This window comes from Triturus cristatus, chromosome 3_2 (assembly GCF_964204655.1).
Source record: "Triturus cristatus chromosome 3_2, aTriCri1.1, whole genome shotgun sequence".
Classification (NCBI taxonomy): domain Eukaryota; kingdom Metazoa; phylum Chordata; class Amphibia; order Caudata; family Salamandridae; genus Triturus; species Triturus cristatus.
Window position 1 is genome coordinate 1,215,308,172 of NC_140584.1, and position 13,105 is coordinate 1,215,321,276.

Sequence of the window (13,105 nt, forward strand, 5' to 3'; positions counted from 1 at the left end):
CGCTCTCCTCATTCTTTACAGGACACATCAGGCTCACAAGTCGGTGGTGGAGATCGCCAGTATCATGGCAAAGGTCTGACCACACAACAGGGACGAGATCTACCTCGACAGTTTGACGTTAAAGCCAAACAAGAGGACCTGTCTCATTTTAGACCACCGTTTCAGAAGAAGAAAGTTGCTGCTGTAACAGCGAAGTATTCCTCAGATGGTGAGAACACGTCTTCTAGATTGGACTTGGGTGGTGACTCTGCTCGACAGCGCAGCGGAGGTTACCATAATGCGGGAGGCACTGTGTCCCTGTCTGGAGGCGATAGCAACTGATACTTTCATTACAGTAGAGACAGCAGATACACGTGTTGCCCCCCGGATAGACTCTATGAAATTGTCCTCCAAATTGAAGGTGATATACAGCGTACAATCACAGCAGTTTTCTGAGAAAATCTAACCTCTTTATATGATATTTTGTTGGCGGATGCGGATTGGCCTCCACCATTTGTGCTAGCTGCTACTAGAGGGGAAGACGTGATACTTCCTAGTTTTTTGCATTTTGTCCCTGAGGAACCTGCAAAAGCTTTCACACATGAGTGGGCTCTGGCCCTTGCCCCGGCAGTGTACCATAATCAAGTGGGCTGGGATAGAGATTTCCCTGCACATGAAATCCCATTACAGTCTATGCCACAGCCGCAACCACAATATCCAATCAAACGAGAAGCTAAGGCTCCCACTTGTGATATTCTGACTCAGTTGGAGTATCAAGGAGTGATTGAATCCTACATATCACCAATGAATAATCCTCTTTTTCCGGTATTAAAACCTGACGGATCGTGTCTCATTGTCTTAGATTATCGCAATGTAAATAGTCATTGTCATACATTTGCGGTACAAAACACACACAGCTCTGCGTAGTGAACACACTAGTTTGCAAAAAAATGCGAGACTACACTGGACATATCCAATGGTTTTTATAGACACAACTTGGCTCCAGAGAGCAGTGACTGGACGACATTCACTGCCGTCGGAAATCAGAAAAAATGTTTGCCTATGAGGTATAAGAATAGCCCCAGGGCTTGTGCTGCACGTATTGTGTCCTTGTTAGACAGCATAGACCCCGATGCCACATCTTGTCCGAGTTGACCGCATAACTACGTTGTTTGCCGACTATGGATACAAATTCAATTTCGCAAAATCACACATCCCTCTTTTTTTTTTTTAAACATATTTTTATTGAGTTTCATATTATATGCCTTTACAGACAGCCATAGACATATACTGTTAAATCCATTTTTGTGACAACATGAATATACAACTCTGTACAATCTCGGCACTTTGAATATTTGATCAACATTACTAGTACATCCGGTCAGTTAGTCTTTATGCATATATTGACATTTATCTGTAGAAGCCGGATGTTCAGTCTAGGTCCATATTAATAAAGTTGTCTAAACTTACATTGTAATGAACAACCTTAATTTAACTTAACCGTCCCTCCCACCCACCACCCTCCCAGTAGGCTCACCGATTACATATTGCCACTCAACTATTCGCATAGAGCGCTAACTATCATAACACCACTACTCATATCAAAACCAATTCCAATTGACCTGGAGTGTAGACATATTTTTCAGAAAATATTCCGTTCTATGAGTATGTTTTGGGTATACTTTACTCTGTCTGAGGACCAGCTAGTTTCGGTATGTCTACTGCTTTAAGTGATTCCAGCATGCTGTCCCAGTCCATGGAGATGGGTTTTTTGCGCTGCTCTTTCGGTTTCTCACGTCGTAGCGTGGCGCTCTCTGCTGCTCCCCATCGGATCATCTCCGTGTGCCACATGTGTCGTCGAGGAGGGAACACGGACTTCCATCTCATGGTAATGGTTCTTATCGCCAGCAGCATGGCCAGGTCCGCAAATCTATATTGCGTTTTCTGTTGTTTGGGGCGGGGTGTACTCCCAGAAGGCAGCTTTCAGCTGCGTTCCATACCGATGTGCCTGTGATGTCTGCTATTATTACTCTTATTTGTGCCCAGAATCTACCTAATGTTGGACAGCTCCAGATCATGTGGAGCAAATCCGCATCTGCCACCCCGCACCTCGGGCAAGGGAGCTGGGTGTCAGTATACATGCAGTTCAAGCGATGAGGTGTAAGAAATGCCCTGTGCAGAACCATGCATTGGATGTACTTCAATCTAGCATTCCTGGACACTTTCTTAGGGTGCTCTAAAACGGCTCCCCATTTCTTATCCATGAGGCTCCGCCCAATGCCTCCCTCCCATTTCGCACGTAAAGAAGCAAGTGAGCTTCCTGCGTGTAACTGGATGCCTCTGTAGAGCCATTGGACCAAATGGAGCCCTCTTTCCATTAGGTACACTGCATGTACTAATCCGTGCACCGAGGGTTCCACCCCCATAGGGGACCATTATTTTTTATTATAGTGTGTAATAGCTGCATAGAGTATAAACAATGTCTAAGGGATACCCTGAGTCCGGGTGAAGTTATTGTGGTCCGCCAGCACTCCGTCAAGGAATAGACGACCTAATGTGTCCACTCCCTCTTGCATCCACTATTGTATATGTCATGTAGTAATCAGTCCTGTAGTGAACAGTATACCTAGAAGTGGTATGTTATCTGAATAGGGGGTAACTGACTTAGTATAGTGTAAGGAGCGCTTCCAATAGGCAAGGGCTACTTTAAGTAGAGGAAGGGTGGTAGGAGGTACACGTGTCCCCAGCAGAACCAGTGTATGCAGTGATCCCTGTCTGTGGAGTGTAAGCAATCTCATGCAAATTACGTCCAGCCAACCAGTACGATAACCACTGTAGCTGACTGGCCATGCAGTAAGCTCCAAAGTCAGGTGCTCCCAGCCCTCCCTCTCCCAGCCTCAATCTGAGTTTTGCCAGACTGATTCTCCTCTGGCCCTTTCCCCAAATCAGGTCCGTTAGTAAAGCGTCCAACGTATGGAAGATACTGTGTGGGAATAGGAGTGGTAGGTTAGTGAAGAAGTAAAGCAGCCATCTTGGATATCGCTACTCTTCCCATGACTGAAAGAGGAAGGGATGACCAGAACACAACCTGGGTTTTTAGCGACCGTATAGCTTTAATGAGGTTGCCATCTATTAGGTCTTGTGTCGTCCTATAGATTTGTATACCTAGGTATTTAAAGGTATAGCGCTACAACCAACAAATTGATGGACCCAGGAGGAGAGGCTCCAGGCTTTCTCTATAAGACATGTAGAATGCATATGATTTTTTTCCATTGATTTTTAAGCCAGAGATGGATTTAAATTGGCCAAAGATAGAGGGCACAGGCACAAGGTCATCCTGTAAATTATCAAGATATAATATTAAATCGTCTGCGTACGCCGATATCACATGGTTGGTTCCTCCTAGAAGGATACCCCTCTCCCCGGCCTCCATCCTGAGTCTTAGGAGGAGGGGCTCCAGTGCCAGCACAAACAGGATGGGGGAAAGTGGGCAGCCCTGTCTAGTGCCTCTCGACACGGGGTACGGGTCGGAAATGTGGGCGCCGGTACAAACCCAGGCTGTGGAAGCAGTGCATAGGAGTTTGACCCAGTGGATATATTTGGGTGGTATTCCAAACTTACTCAGTGCCCGAAACATGTAGCCCCATTGTATCAAATGCCTGCTGGAGATCAAGTGTTATGCATCCTGCCTTTTCCGATAATTGGGCTGCAGCCTCCATCACACAATGCAAGCGGCGTATGTTTAGGGACGTATTGGGGCCTGGCAGAAAACCACATTGGTCTAAGTGGATCAGCTTGGGGAGGTAGGGTAGAAGCCGGCAGGCCAAAATTTTACTGAGTATCTTGTACTCGGTGGACAGGAGGGATAGGGGGCGGGAACCCGCATATCATGTGTGTCTCTGTTCGGTTTAGGTAGCGATATTACCAGCGCTTGCATAGTTAATAGCGGGAGCAGGTGAGTGTCGTACGCTGTTTTATACAAGTGTTCGAGGTGTGGTGCTAGCTTATCTACACATGTGGAGTAAAACTCTACCGGGAGTCCATCCAGGCCTGGAGTCTTGTTACGTGGAAATGCCTTGATGGCCTCTTTAATTTCCGCCCTATTGATGGGACCTTCTACTTCTTTCTGGGTTACTTTTGGCAGTTTGGGGTATTGGAGGCCTTCCAGGAATCTATGTATTTGCTCCGGCAGTGCCGGCTCTGGTGTGTGATAAAGTGCTGTGTAGTATTCCTTAAAGGCTGTGTTTATTGCAGTTTGTGTATACACGCTAGTGCCGTCCATGTCCATTAGTAGAATCTCTGGTATTATTACCGGGGGGGGGGAATCTCGTATCAATCGGGCCAATAAGGTGTCTGCCTTGTCCGCCTCAGCATGAGACCATTGGGAGTATGCCCTGTAGTCAGACAGAGATCCTCAAGGAGATCAGCATGTTTGATCCTGCCTTCTTGCAAATGGGATTGTGTGGCACCTGCAGCATTGGCATCTCGCTCCAAATCCTGCAGAGTGACCTCTAATGTTGTGAGTTTTGTTAATTTCCTGTTGTAACCCCACCAGCACCCCTATGAAGGTACCTCGTATTACAGTCTTGAATGCATCCCACTCAATGAGACAGGTGGAGGTGGAATTAGTGTTTTCATTGAAGTAGTGAGAGATGGCTATGTCGAGCCTGTCTTTAAAGACCGTGTCTTCTAATTGCTGGGGCCGCAATCTCCAAGTGGGGACTGGGGTGGGGACCTTCCCCCATTCCAACATGTTCTGTAGCGGGTTGTGGTCTGACAGAGTCTTCCCAAAATATGGTGTGTGGTTGATTTGTGTAGAGATAGCAGCTGAGCAGAAGATTCTATCTAGTCTGGTGTGTTATAAGTGTGGTGGGGAATAAAAGGAATACTCGAGGCATGTGGGGTTACATAGACTCCACACATCTTCCAGTAGCCACCCCCATGCCCACGATTTCAGGAATTCTGTCTCTTTAAGGGAAACGGCCCCGCAGATCGGGGGTGGGAGCGATCCAACTGGGTGTCTAGTATTGCATTATAGTCACCTCCTAGTACCCACAGAATATCAGCCCAGTCTGCTAAGGTGGTGTTTAAGCCTGTGAGGAAGACGTCCTGATCATGATTCGGAGCGTACACACTCCCCAGTATTAGTTGTTCTCCATCCAGCATCCCCCTCACTATCGTATATCTGCCCTGTTGGTCAATACACTGTTCTAATTGTGTAAATGCCTGGCACCCCATGTCGGACCCAGATTAGTGTCCCTCTGGCAAATGTGGAGTAGGATGTGCTGTAGATTTTCCCCCTCTATTTCCTGTGCAGTTTAGAGATTTAGTTGGTTGTGAGATGGGTCTCCTGTAACAGCGCTGCATGTGTTTTCCTCCTATTCAATTGGGCGTGTATTCGGTGTCGTTTATGGACTGAACCCATGCCTTCGACATCCCAGGTCTCTGTGTTATATTTACCTTGCGTATGCATGCCTGAGATTGGTCATATATGTTACAACAACTAGAGCCTGTACCACTATATTAAGTGTGTTAAGCAACGGCGAACCTCCCTCCCAAAACATCAACTTTCGTAAACTTCCCAATGCCAGGACAAGCATAATAACAGTGCTAATCCAAACAATAACTAAAGCTACACGAAAGTCCACACGGTGAAGAGTAATGATACTTGAGGGGGGGCGGGACCTGGTAAACCAATCTCAGTACCAAGCTCGACGGAGCTACACACTAGCAAGGACCCTATCTTAACACATCAGTATAATGATACCTGGGGGTAAAGTTACGCTAGAAACAATGCATCAATCGTACTTCCCCCCTTCCTTTGATCCCGGTTCGCATCTGCACACAGTAGGTTATGAGTCCTATTTCCTTATCCAAAAAACATCTGTACTAACTGTGGGGTAATGTTTGGAAACAAAGGGTCCTGGCTATCAGAGTCTATGGGTTCCGTGGTGTCCTCTGACTGTGTTGAGAGCGAGGGCGAGTGCGGTTCACATATGGCTGACATCGCGGCTATCGCTGAAGCTTGGTCCTGTGCAGTCTGATCCGGGAAGTGTCCTCGTCTCTCAGGCTTCCTAGGTTTCCCAGTACCCCACTGTCGTATTCTTGGTGGGCGAAAAGAAGTGCTGTGTAATTTGCGCTCAAGGTCATCCAGTGTTTCGGATGGCATAGTAGCCTCAAGCCAGTCATTTGCCTCCTCTGGGCTGTCAAAAAAGTGGGAATTCTGATCCAGGGTTGTGCGGGTCTCCCGTATCTCCAGTAGGATTAAGTCCAATTTGTCATGGACAGGCTCTTCATTGGTTGGCAGAACGCAACCAATTGATGAGGCTTGCGAGTTCTCTTCGAGGACTCCCCGGGTCGGCTGTTCCGTCTGGGGCTGCTCTGCATACTTCCCCTTCATGCACCCCATTGTGAGTGCCTCTGTCCTCTGCTACCTGTGTGGTTTCTCCCTCGGGATTCAAAGTGGCCCGCCACCTGGTCCGGTCCCCCAAGGGCGTCGTCTGGACCCCACCGCAGTTGGTGTTGTATACTGTGGACACCAGTCGTTCTGGCGGGAGAGGGGGAGAAGGTGAAGGCAGGGGGATTCGCTGAAAGAGGAGGCGCCCCCCCCCCAGGTCTCGACAATTCTGTAAGCCCTCAAATATCCGTATTGTTCGCCGGCTGCCCACACCAGAATCTAGGAGCCCAAAATTGTTGTTGTGATAGTGTGATGGGCATTGTACGCACGCACAGTGGTGCTCGATCGTTGTTGCAGGGCAGGTCCTGTTCCCGCAATCAGGCAACGCCATCCCGCTGCACCAGCAGGCCTCAGCCCGGGGAAAAGGCATCACAACCACAGCCCGGCACGCAGTGCCATCCCGGTCATGTCCAGCACACCAAATCGTCGCCTTGCGGTGTATGGGCGTCGGCTGTAGTGCAGTCAGAGGCAACGCCTCAGACCCGCAGGTATGTTCTGAGCCACGTAGGTCCACTGGGTCCCGTGGTGCTCCAAGGCCCGTGCAGGCCACACGGCTCCCCTTTAATCTTTCTGCTCGCACTGTCCCGCAGCGTGTGCCTGCACCGGCCTCCGGCAGTGATCCAACCTTGGTAGTACCGTTGTGTAAGGGCAGTGGCGCCTGCAGGGGCTCACCGCCCTGGGCTCCGGTGCCGCAGCTCGTTGTCCCACGTCCTCGTCTGTGGCACAGTTGAGCCCCGATGCACTCGGGCTCGCGATCAGCAATGTCCCTTCTCATGCTCGTGGTGACTTTTCATCCAGCCAGTCTTGTGCCCCCGTGTCACAGGGTCGGGAGTAAGGGGTAAGCAGCAGTATTTAACCCCCGGATCCTTCTATTTTGGCAGTAGTTATGGGGTCTCGTAGCGGAGCTCTGTCAGGCTGCGGCCGCCATGCTCGGCGCTTAGCCACGCCCCCCATCACACATCGCTCATTATGTGGTGCTCTTTTTGGGCTACGAGCTCAACAATGAGGGTTGGGGGCGGGCCCCCCACTGTCTGAAGAAGTATGCACAGTTGTAACCTCCTTCTACACTGAAAAAAACTTTAGTCTTTGCTGGGATTTTTACATTTCGGGAGGACATACATTCCTGATTATGCCCAGCGTATCAAACTGCTATATGCGTTAATAGAACCGACCTTTTCTTCGGCCAGCTGGCTTCTGGAACATACCTCAATTCTGCAGTCTTTGCAATCAGATTTGCTTGCTACTAACTTCTTGTTGGCGTGTGACAATACCATCAACCTGGTGATACGTATGGTACCGGGGACGGTGGGTTTCACTTACTTGACGTTCAATGAGGAAGACACAGTACTTATTGCATACAAATCACATTTATACACTTTGGATAAAATGCGATTTTCAAATATTGAGAAAGTTTTGACAGTGGTCCAAATGACGATTCTGAAAGAATGCGTTATGGCGCAGGGAAAATGCATACTTAAGGTCACGCCTCTCCCTGCTTTAGAAGCGGTGACTAAGGCAAGTGTACCAAACTCTAAGGCATTACATTCCCGTTGGATACAATGGGCCTCTTCTTTGACATTGGCTGATGTCACGTTTATCTGTGATCCTGCTCTTCAGACACAGGAGTTTTTACAGTATGAACATGTTCATCCTCATCCACTGTTGTTGCTTCCTTTAGATGAGTGTAAATGTATAATCTATACCGATGTCTCAGCTCAAACTGCCATCGGTTCTAAACATGCTTATTCAGCGGCTTGCGCTATTGTGGCTGGTGTGATAGTGAATGGTGAATTCATGTCTTCCATAGTGCATACACAGGCGCTTGGGGACTGTACAGCACAATTAGCAGAGCTGCATGCTCTTGTTCTTGCTCTTGAGTTTGCTGATCCTAATGTAAATACTCTTATTGTATGCGATTTTTACTACTGTGTTCAGTCTTTTAATGACAACTTATTCTTTTGGTCACAACATGACTATAGAAACTCTAAAGGCTTGCGATAAATGCAAATGCGTGGGTGCACACGCATGCACAGTTTTATCAAGCAGTACCCATATGGCGAGGAAGAGGAGGAGGGCAGCCCTGGGACGCCGCAGTAAACAGGTAAGTGGTTTTTACTTTTTTAAATTACTTGTAACTTTTATCTTATTAGGGGGGTGGAGGCAGGCGGCGAGCCAACTCTGCTCTGCTGCTGAGTGTGCGGAGATTTGCCTATTCCGCGTTCTCCGTGGAACGTGGAATGTGGTGTAGGCAAATCTCCGCACAGTCCGCGGGCGGAGCGGAGTTCTCCGCCCACAATTATCAAGCACACGATGATGATGTCAATGGGGGTGCTGGTGCAGTTTTCGTCTCCATATAGGCCTGAGGGCAATTCCATAGTGGAGCGAATGAACCATGAATTAAAGCAATCTTTGAAAGCTAGAGTCTTAGGTACTGGCTGGCCCATTTGTATGGGGTTCAACGTGCACTATATAACCTCCCTAGAAGACCCCATACGAAATGCTCTTTGGCATTAAAATGTTTGTGCCACACCTTGATGGTCTAGACATTGTGGCGACTGCCGCAACCTTTGATGTTGATAATCATTCTACTATGTTACAGGACCTACAAAAGACCCGTGACAGCTACGCAGCTGAACATTTACCCTCTTCCAATGATGCAGCACTGCTGATTCCGATGGCCGGCTGCCTTCCAAAGATTGGAGACCTAGTATGAGAAAAGCTGGAGAACAAAAAATAATTTGGCCCCTATTATCGTGCACCGGTTTCAGTACTTGTATTGAGACAGTAATTTTTTTTACCACCATAACCTGGCCGCAAAGAGAACAGATACATCTCCGTGGACAATGTCAAGTTACACTGTCTAGCTGATTCTGAATAGTGTCATGGCTGCTGTTTTGAGCAGCACAATTTCATTGAAACCGATGACTTCATCCTCTTCCACCAGAGCCCGTGTGGTTGAGGGAGTGATGGACACTGTTGGTGACCTTACACCTGTTCAGCTTCCATCATCTTCCAAAACAGACGTTGAGTATACTTGCCCTATAGATGAGTCTAATAGTGAAATGCCAAACAGTCCTCGACAACATCACGCTGATCCTACCTGGCCACCTCTAATTAAAATGAGTGCTAGCGGTTATTTTGGAGATCATCCCAGCTTCTCATCTAACTCATCCCCCTCATCTTCCAATTTGACACTTCTACCTACAAAATTGTGAATTTTCATCTCTTGGTTCAAAAAGACTTACCTGGTCCCACCCTAGACCTACATCTGGTTGCTACTTATCCCGCTTTTCCTCTTCATGTCGATTGGATTTGTGACAGAGTTTTTCTTACTGAACAATGGTCATTATTGGCCAGAACGCTCTTCTGTGAACTTGGTCAACGGAGTTCTGGCACATCTTACATCGTCCCATAACATGAAACGTGATCGAACTCTTGTGAACATTTCAGCATTTCCAGTTGCAGATGGCAGTGTTTGGGATCAAGTCGCTTTTGAAATGCTCGGCCCGACGGACGCCCTTAACATACCATGTATGTTTCGCGTCTCCTGAGGAGATGTGGTAACAAAGGACATCATTCCGATGATTGGGATGTGCAAGCATAATATTCATTGTTTTCTGATTTGAAATAATATGCTTCTTTTTAAGCTGAAGATTTGTATTTAAATTCTGCCAATTATGCAGATTTATTCTGTTACCAACATTATGGGCATCATTACTTACTTCAAACACATTAAGACCTGTTTTTAATTACACTCAATGGGAACATTCATTGTCCAACTCCCATAGAAGGGAGTTCTAAAACCCTTTGAGATAGGTATACTTATTTTACTGATTATAACGTGTCTAATCCAGGATCCTATTTTTTAAAATTGCATTCCTCATCGCAGCCCAAATTTATTCTAACCCGTACTAAATTGATCTATTCCACTTCAATTAGAACGGAATTGGCCAAACAGGTCTTAGAACACTGGAAAGATACCATTGATTTAAAATCTATTTGAGGCACTAAGGCTTGGCAGGTTCAGGGTACTGAATCACTGCATCATGCCTGCCTGATTGCGACTCAAATTTTATTTTTAAATAATACAGTGCACCGAACCACTTGATTTGGCCTGGCAACTGCTAAAAACTGGGATATTCCATCCATCCCCTCCTTAGTGGAATATGATGATTGGCGCACACATTCTAATTAAACATTTAATGTATTACAAGCATTGTTTCACAATGCCACTTTTAATGTGTCTGAGATTGACCAATCCAGTTGGTTGGTATGGCAAACAAGTTCAAATGCATGTCAATTCCGTTTTTATAATGTAACACATGGTTTGACACAATCATGACCAGATCCATGTTTTCCAAGTTCACATACAGTCACAACATATTCTGTGGGTAAATTGTGCCAACAATGGTTGGGGCATTCCTCTTTGTCATCCGTAAAACAACACTTGTCACTCTTATCAAGCAACATCAATTTGGCTGAATTTATCTTGGGTCCTAGAACCCCTAGAAATAAGAGATTTATTTATGAGGCGTACAATGAAATTTCGAAACTTTCGCAAATGGAAGTGGCTTTTCATCTGCGTCAAATTGATAAGGCAAATTTGGAAAAATGTCTTGTTGTGGATGATAATAACATCAGTAAACTGTCCTCACATATTTACACCTTGGATAATATTGTTCCATCTGTTATTGATATTGTTCAGAATGATGTATCTGTGTTCTATCAGGGTCAAAATCCATTAACCCATCTGTCGAAACCTGGGAACTAGGTCTTGTTCTGAAACGTTTAGAATACTAAAAACCGATACCATACAGAAAATCGTTTTTAGTGTCAGTAGATATTTATTCGCTGTGGGTATATTAAGAGGGAAAAAAGGCCTGAAATGTTAACGATTAGAAAAAAAAAAGAGCAATGTGTAGTAGTAATTTCTAAAATGCACCTTTCTTTTTTCTGTACTTGCACTTTGGAATTGCGCAGAGGTCTGATCGAACAAATTGCTGTGCTTGCCTCATTTAGTTCTAGTTTTTTTACATGCACTTTTCAAAGCACCTGCACTTTGGTTGCTGTCCTGACTCAAAAACACTTTTTTCTTAATGTACGCTTTGATATTGTGTTTAGTTGCCCCAACCTGGAATTTATTCTCCTCAGGTTTTAACTATATAGGATTAGAAGCTTAGCATTTTTATTGCATTCTAATTTATCTGTTACATCGTTTGCCGGTGTTATTTTTAAAATTCTTAATACAAATTCTTTTAGCATTTGCACTTGTCTAAGGCACCATTAAAGGAATGTCTCGTATTTGAAACTGTGTTTCATCAACAAATATGTATAAATTGTATACTATGTATGTTTTATGGTTTTATAAATCGAAAAAAAAAGATTATTTGAATGAAAGAAGATCAGTTATGCAGGTTGCATGGACATTACAGACTCTCAAAATGAGAAAAGTCCCTTGTGAATATTTAAATGCTTCTGCTTTATTTTTACCATTTATTCTGACTGATAAACAGATTTATGTCCATGAAAGATGCTACATACACCCTATTACACATCGAACAGTTAGAACCCTTACCATTTTCTGTGGCAGAAACAGATTCAGCTGTTTGGTTAATTCATGGGGCTACATCTCTCCCTTTCTTGCTGTTTAAATTTAAATCATGTATGAAACATTTTCAGATAGGCCACTTTGAACCCCTAGGTAGTGCAATTATGGTCCCATCCATTCACTTACAGATGTCAACGAGAGGATAAGGAAGTTTTCCTAATGAGGAATACTGCGACTCTACAGTAGGACATTCCTTGGTGTGTAAACACGTCAAGGTGCATGGCAATTGTAATGTATCTGCGCATAATCTTGCTTGTTTTTTAAAAGTAACTCCCGTCCCATCAATAATTCAAGCTTTCAACTTGCTTACTAATGGCAGTTATCTTATTTTGAACAGCCACGACTGCTGTGGTTTACGGGCAGGTATCCCGTGTTTAGTAACAGTTTAACACTTGTTACTTGTTGTAGCAATGTGCTTTTTCCGCCCCCACATGGGAAAGTCAATATTTTTATTTTGCTTTCCATTTCTACTTTGAAAACAGATTTCAACAAATTAAGCAGGCACAAAGCTCTCTTGTTTCAGCAAGAAATGGCCGTCACTTCAGCTCACGAGACCTTCGAGTTGCAGGTGGCTAGAACATCTAGCGAGATTCAGTCACTTCTGAAGACTAACCTCCCACTTCATTTTGGGGAGCTTATACACCAAATATTTAATGCGTCCGATACTACAGGCCTTGCTCATTTTTTTAAACTTGTGGGATCCGGCCTTGTAATTTCTTTTCAGACGATATTTGGAGTAATACCGGCTTTATTTATTCTCTCTTTTCTAGCGTCTTCGGATGGTTTCCTTTGTTACTGGTGCTTGCTGGTGGAATACTGATCCTTCTGCTTCTACTATGCAATGGCTGCTCTTCTTGTGGTAACACACAGACCAGGCCAATTGCAACTGTACCGAGTTCGAATGCAACAACTTTTTGGATGCTTGCCATTAGTGACGCTTAGCGTGAGTTATGGATTCACTTTTTGCTTTGCCTACTTCACATGCGTGTAACCTTGGGCTTTGGATCTATGTCTGTCCAATACATCATGTATAGTCCTGGATTTTAAGCGGTTAATGGGTC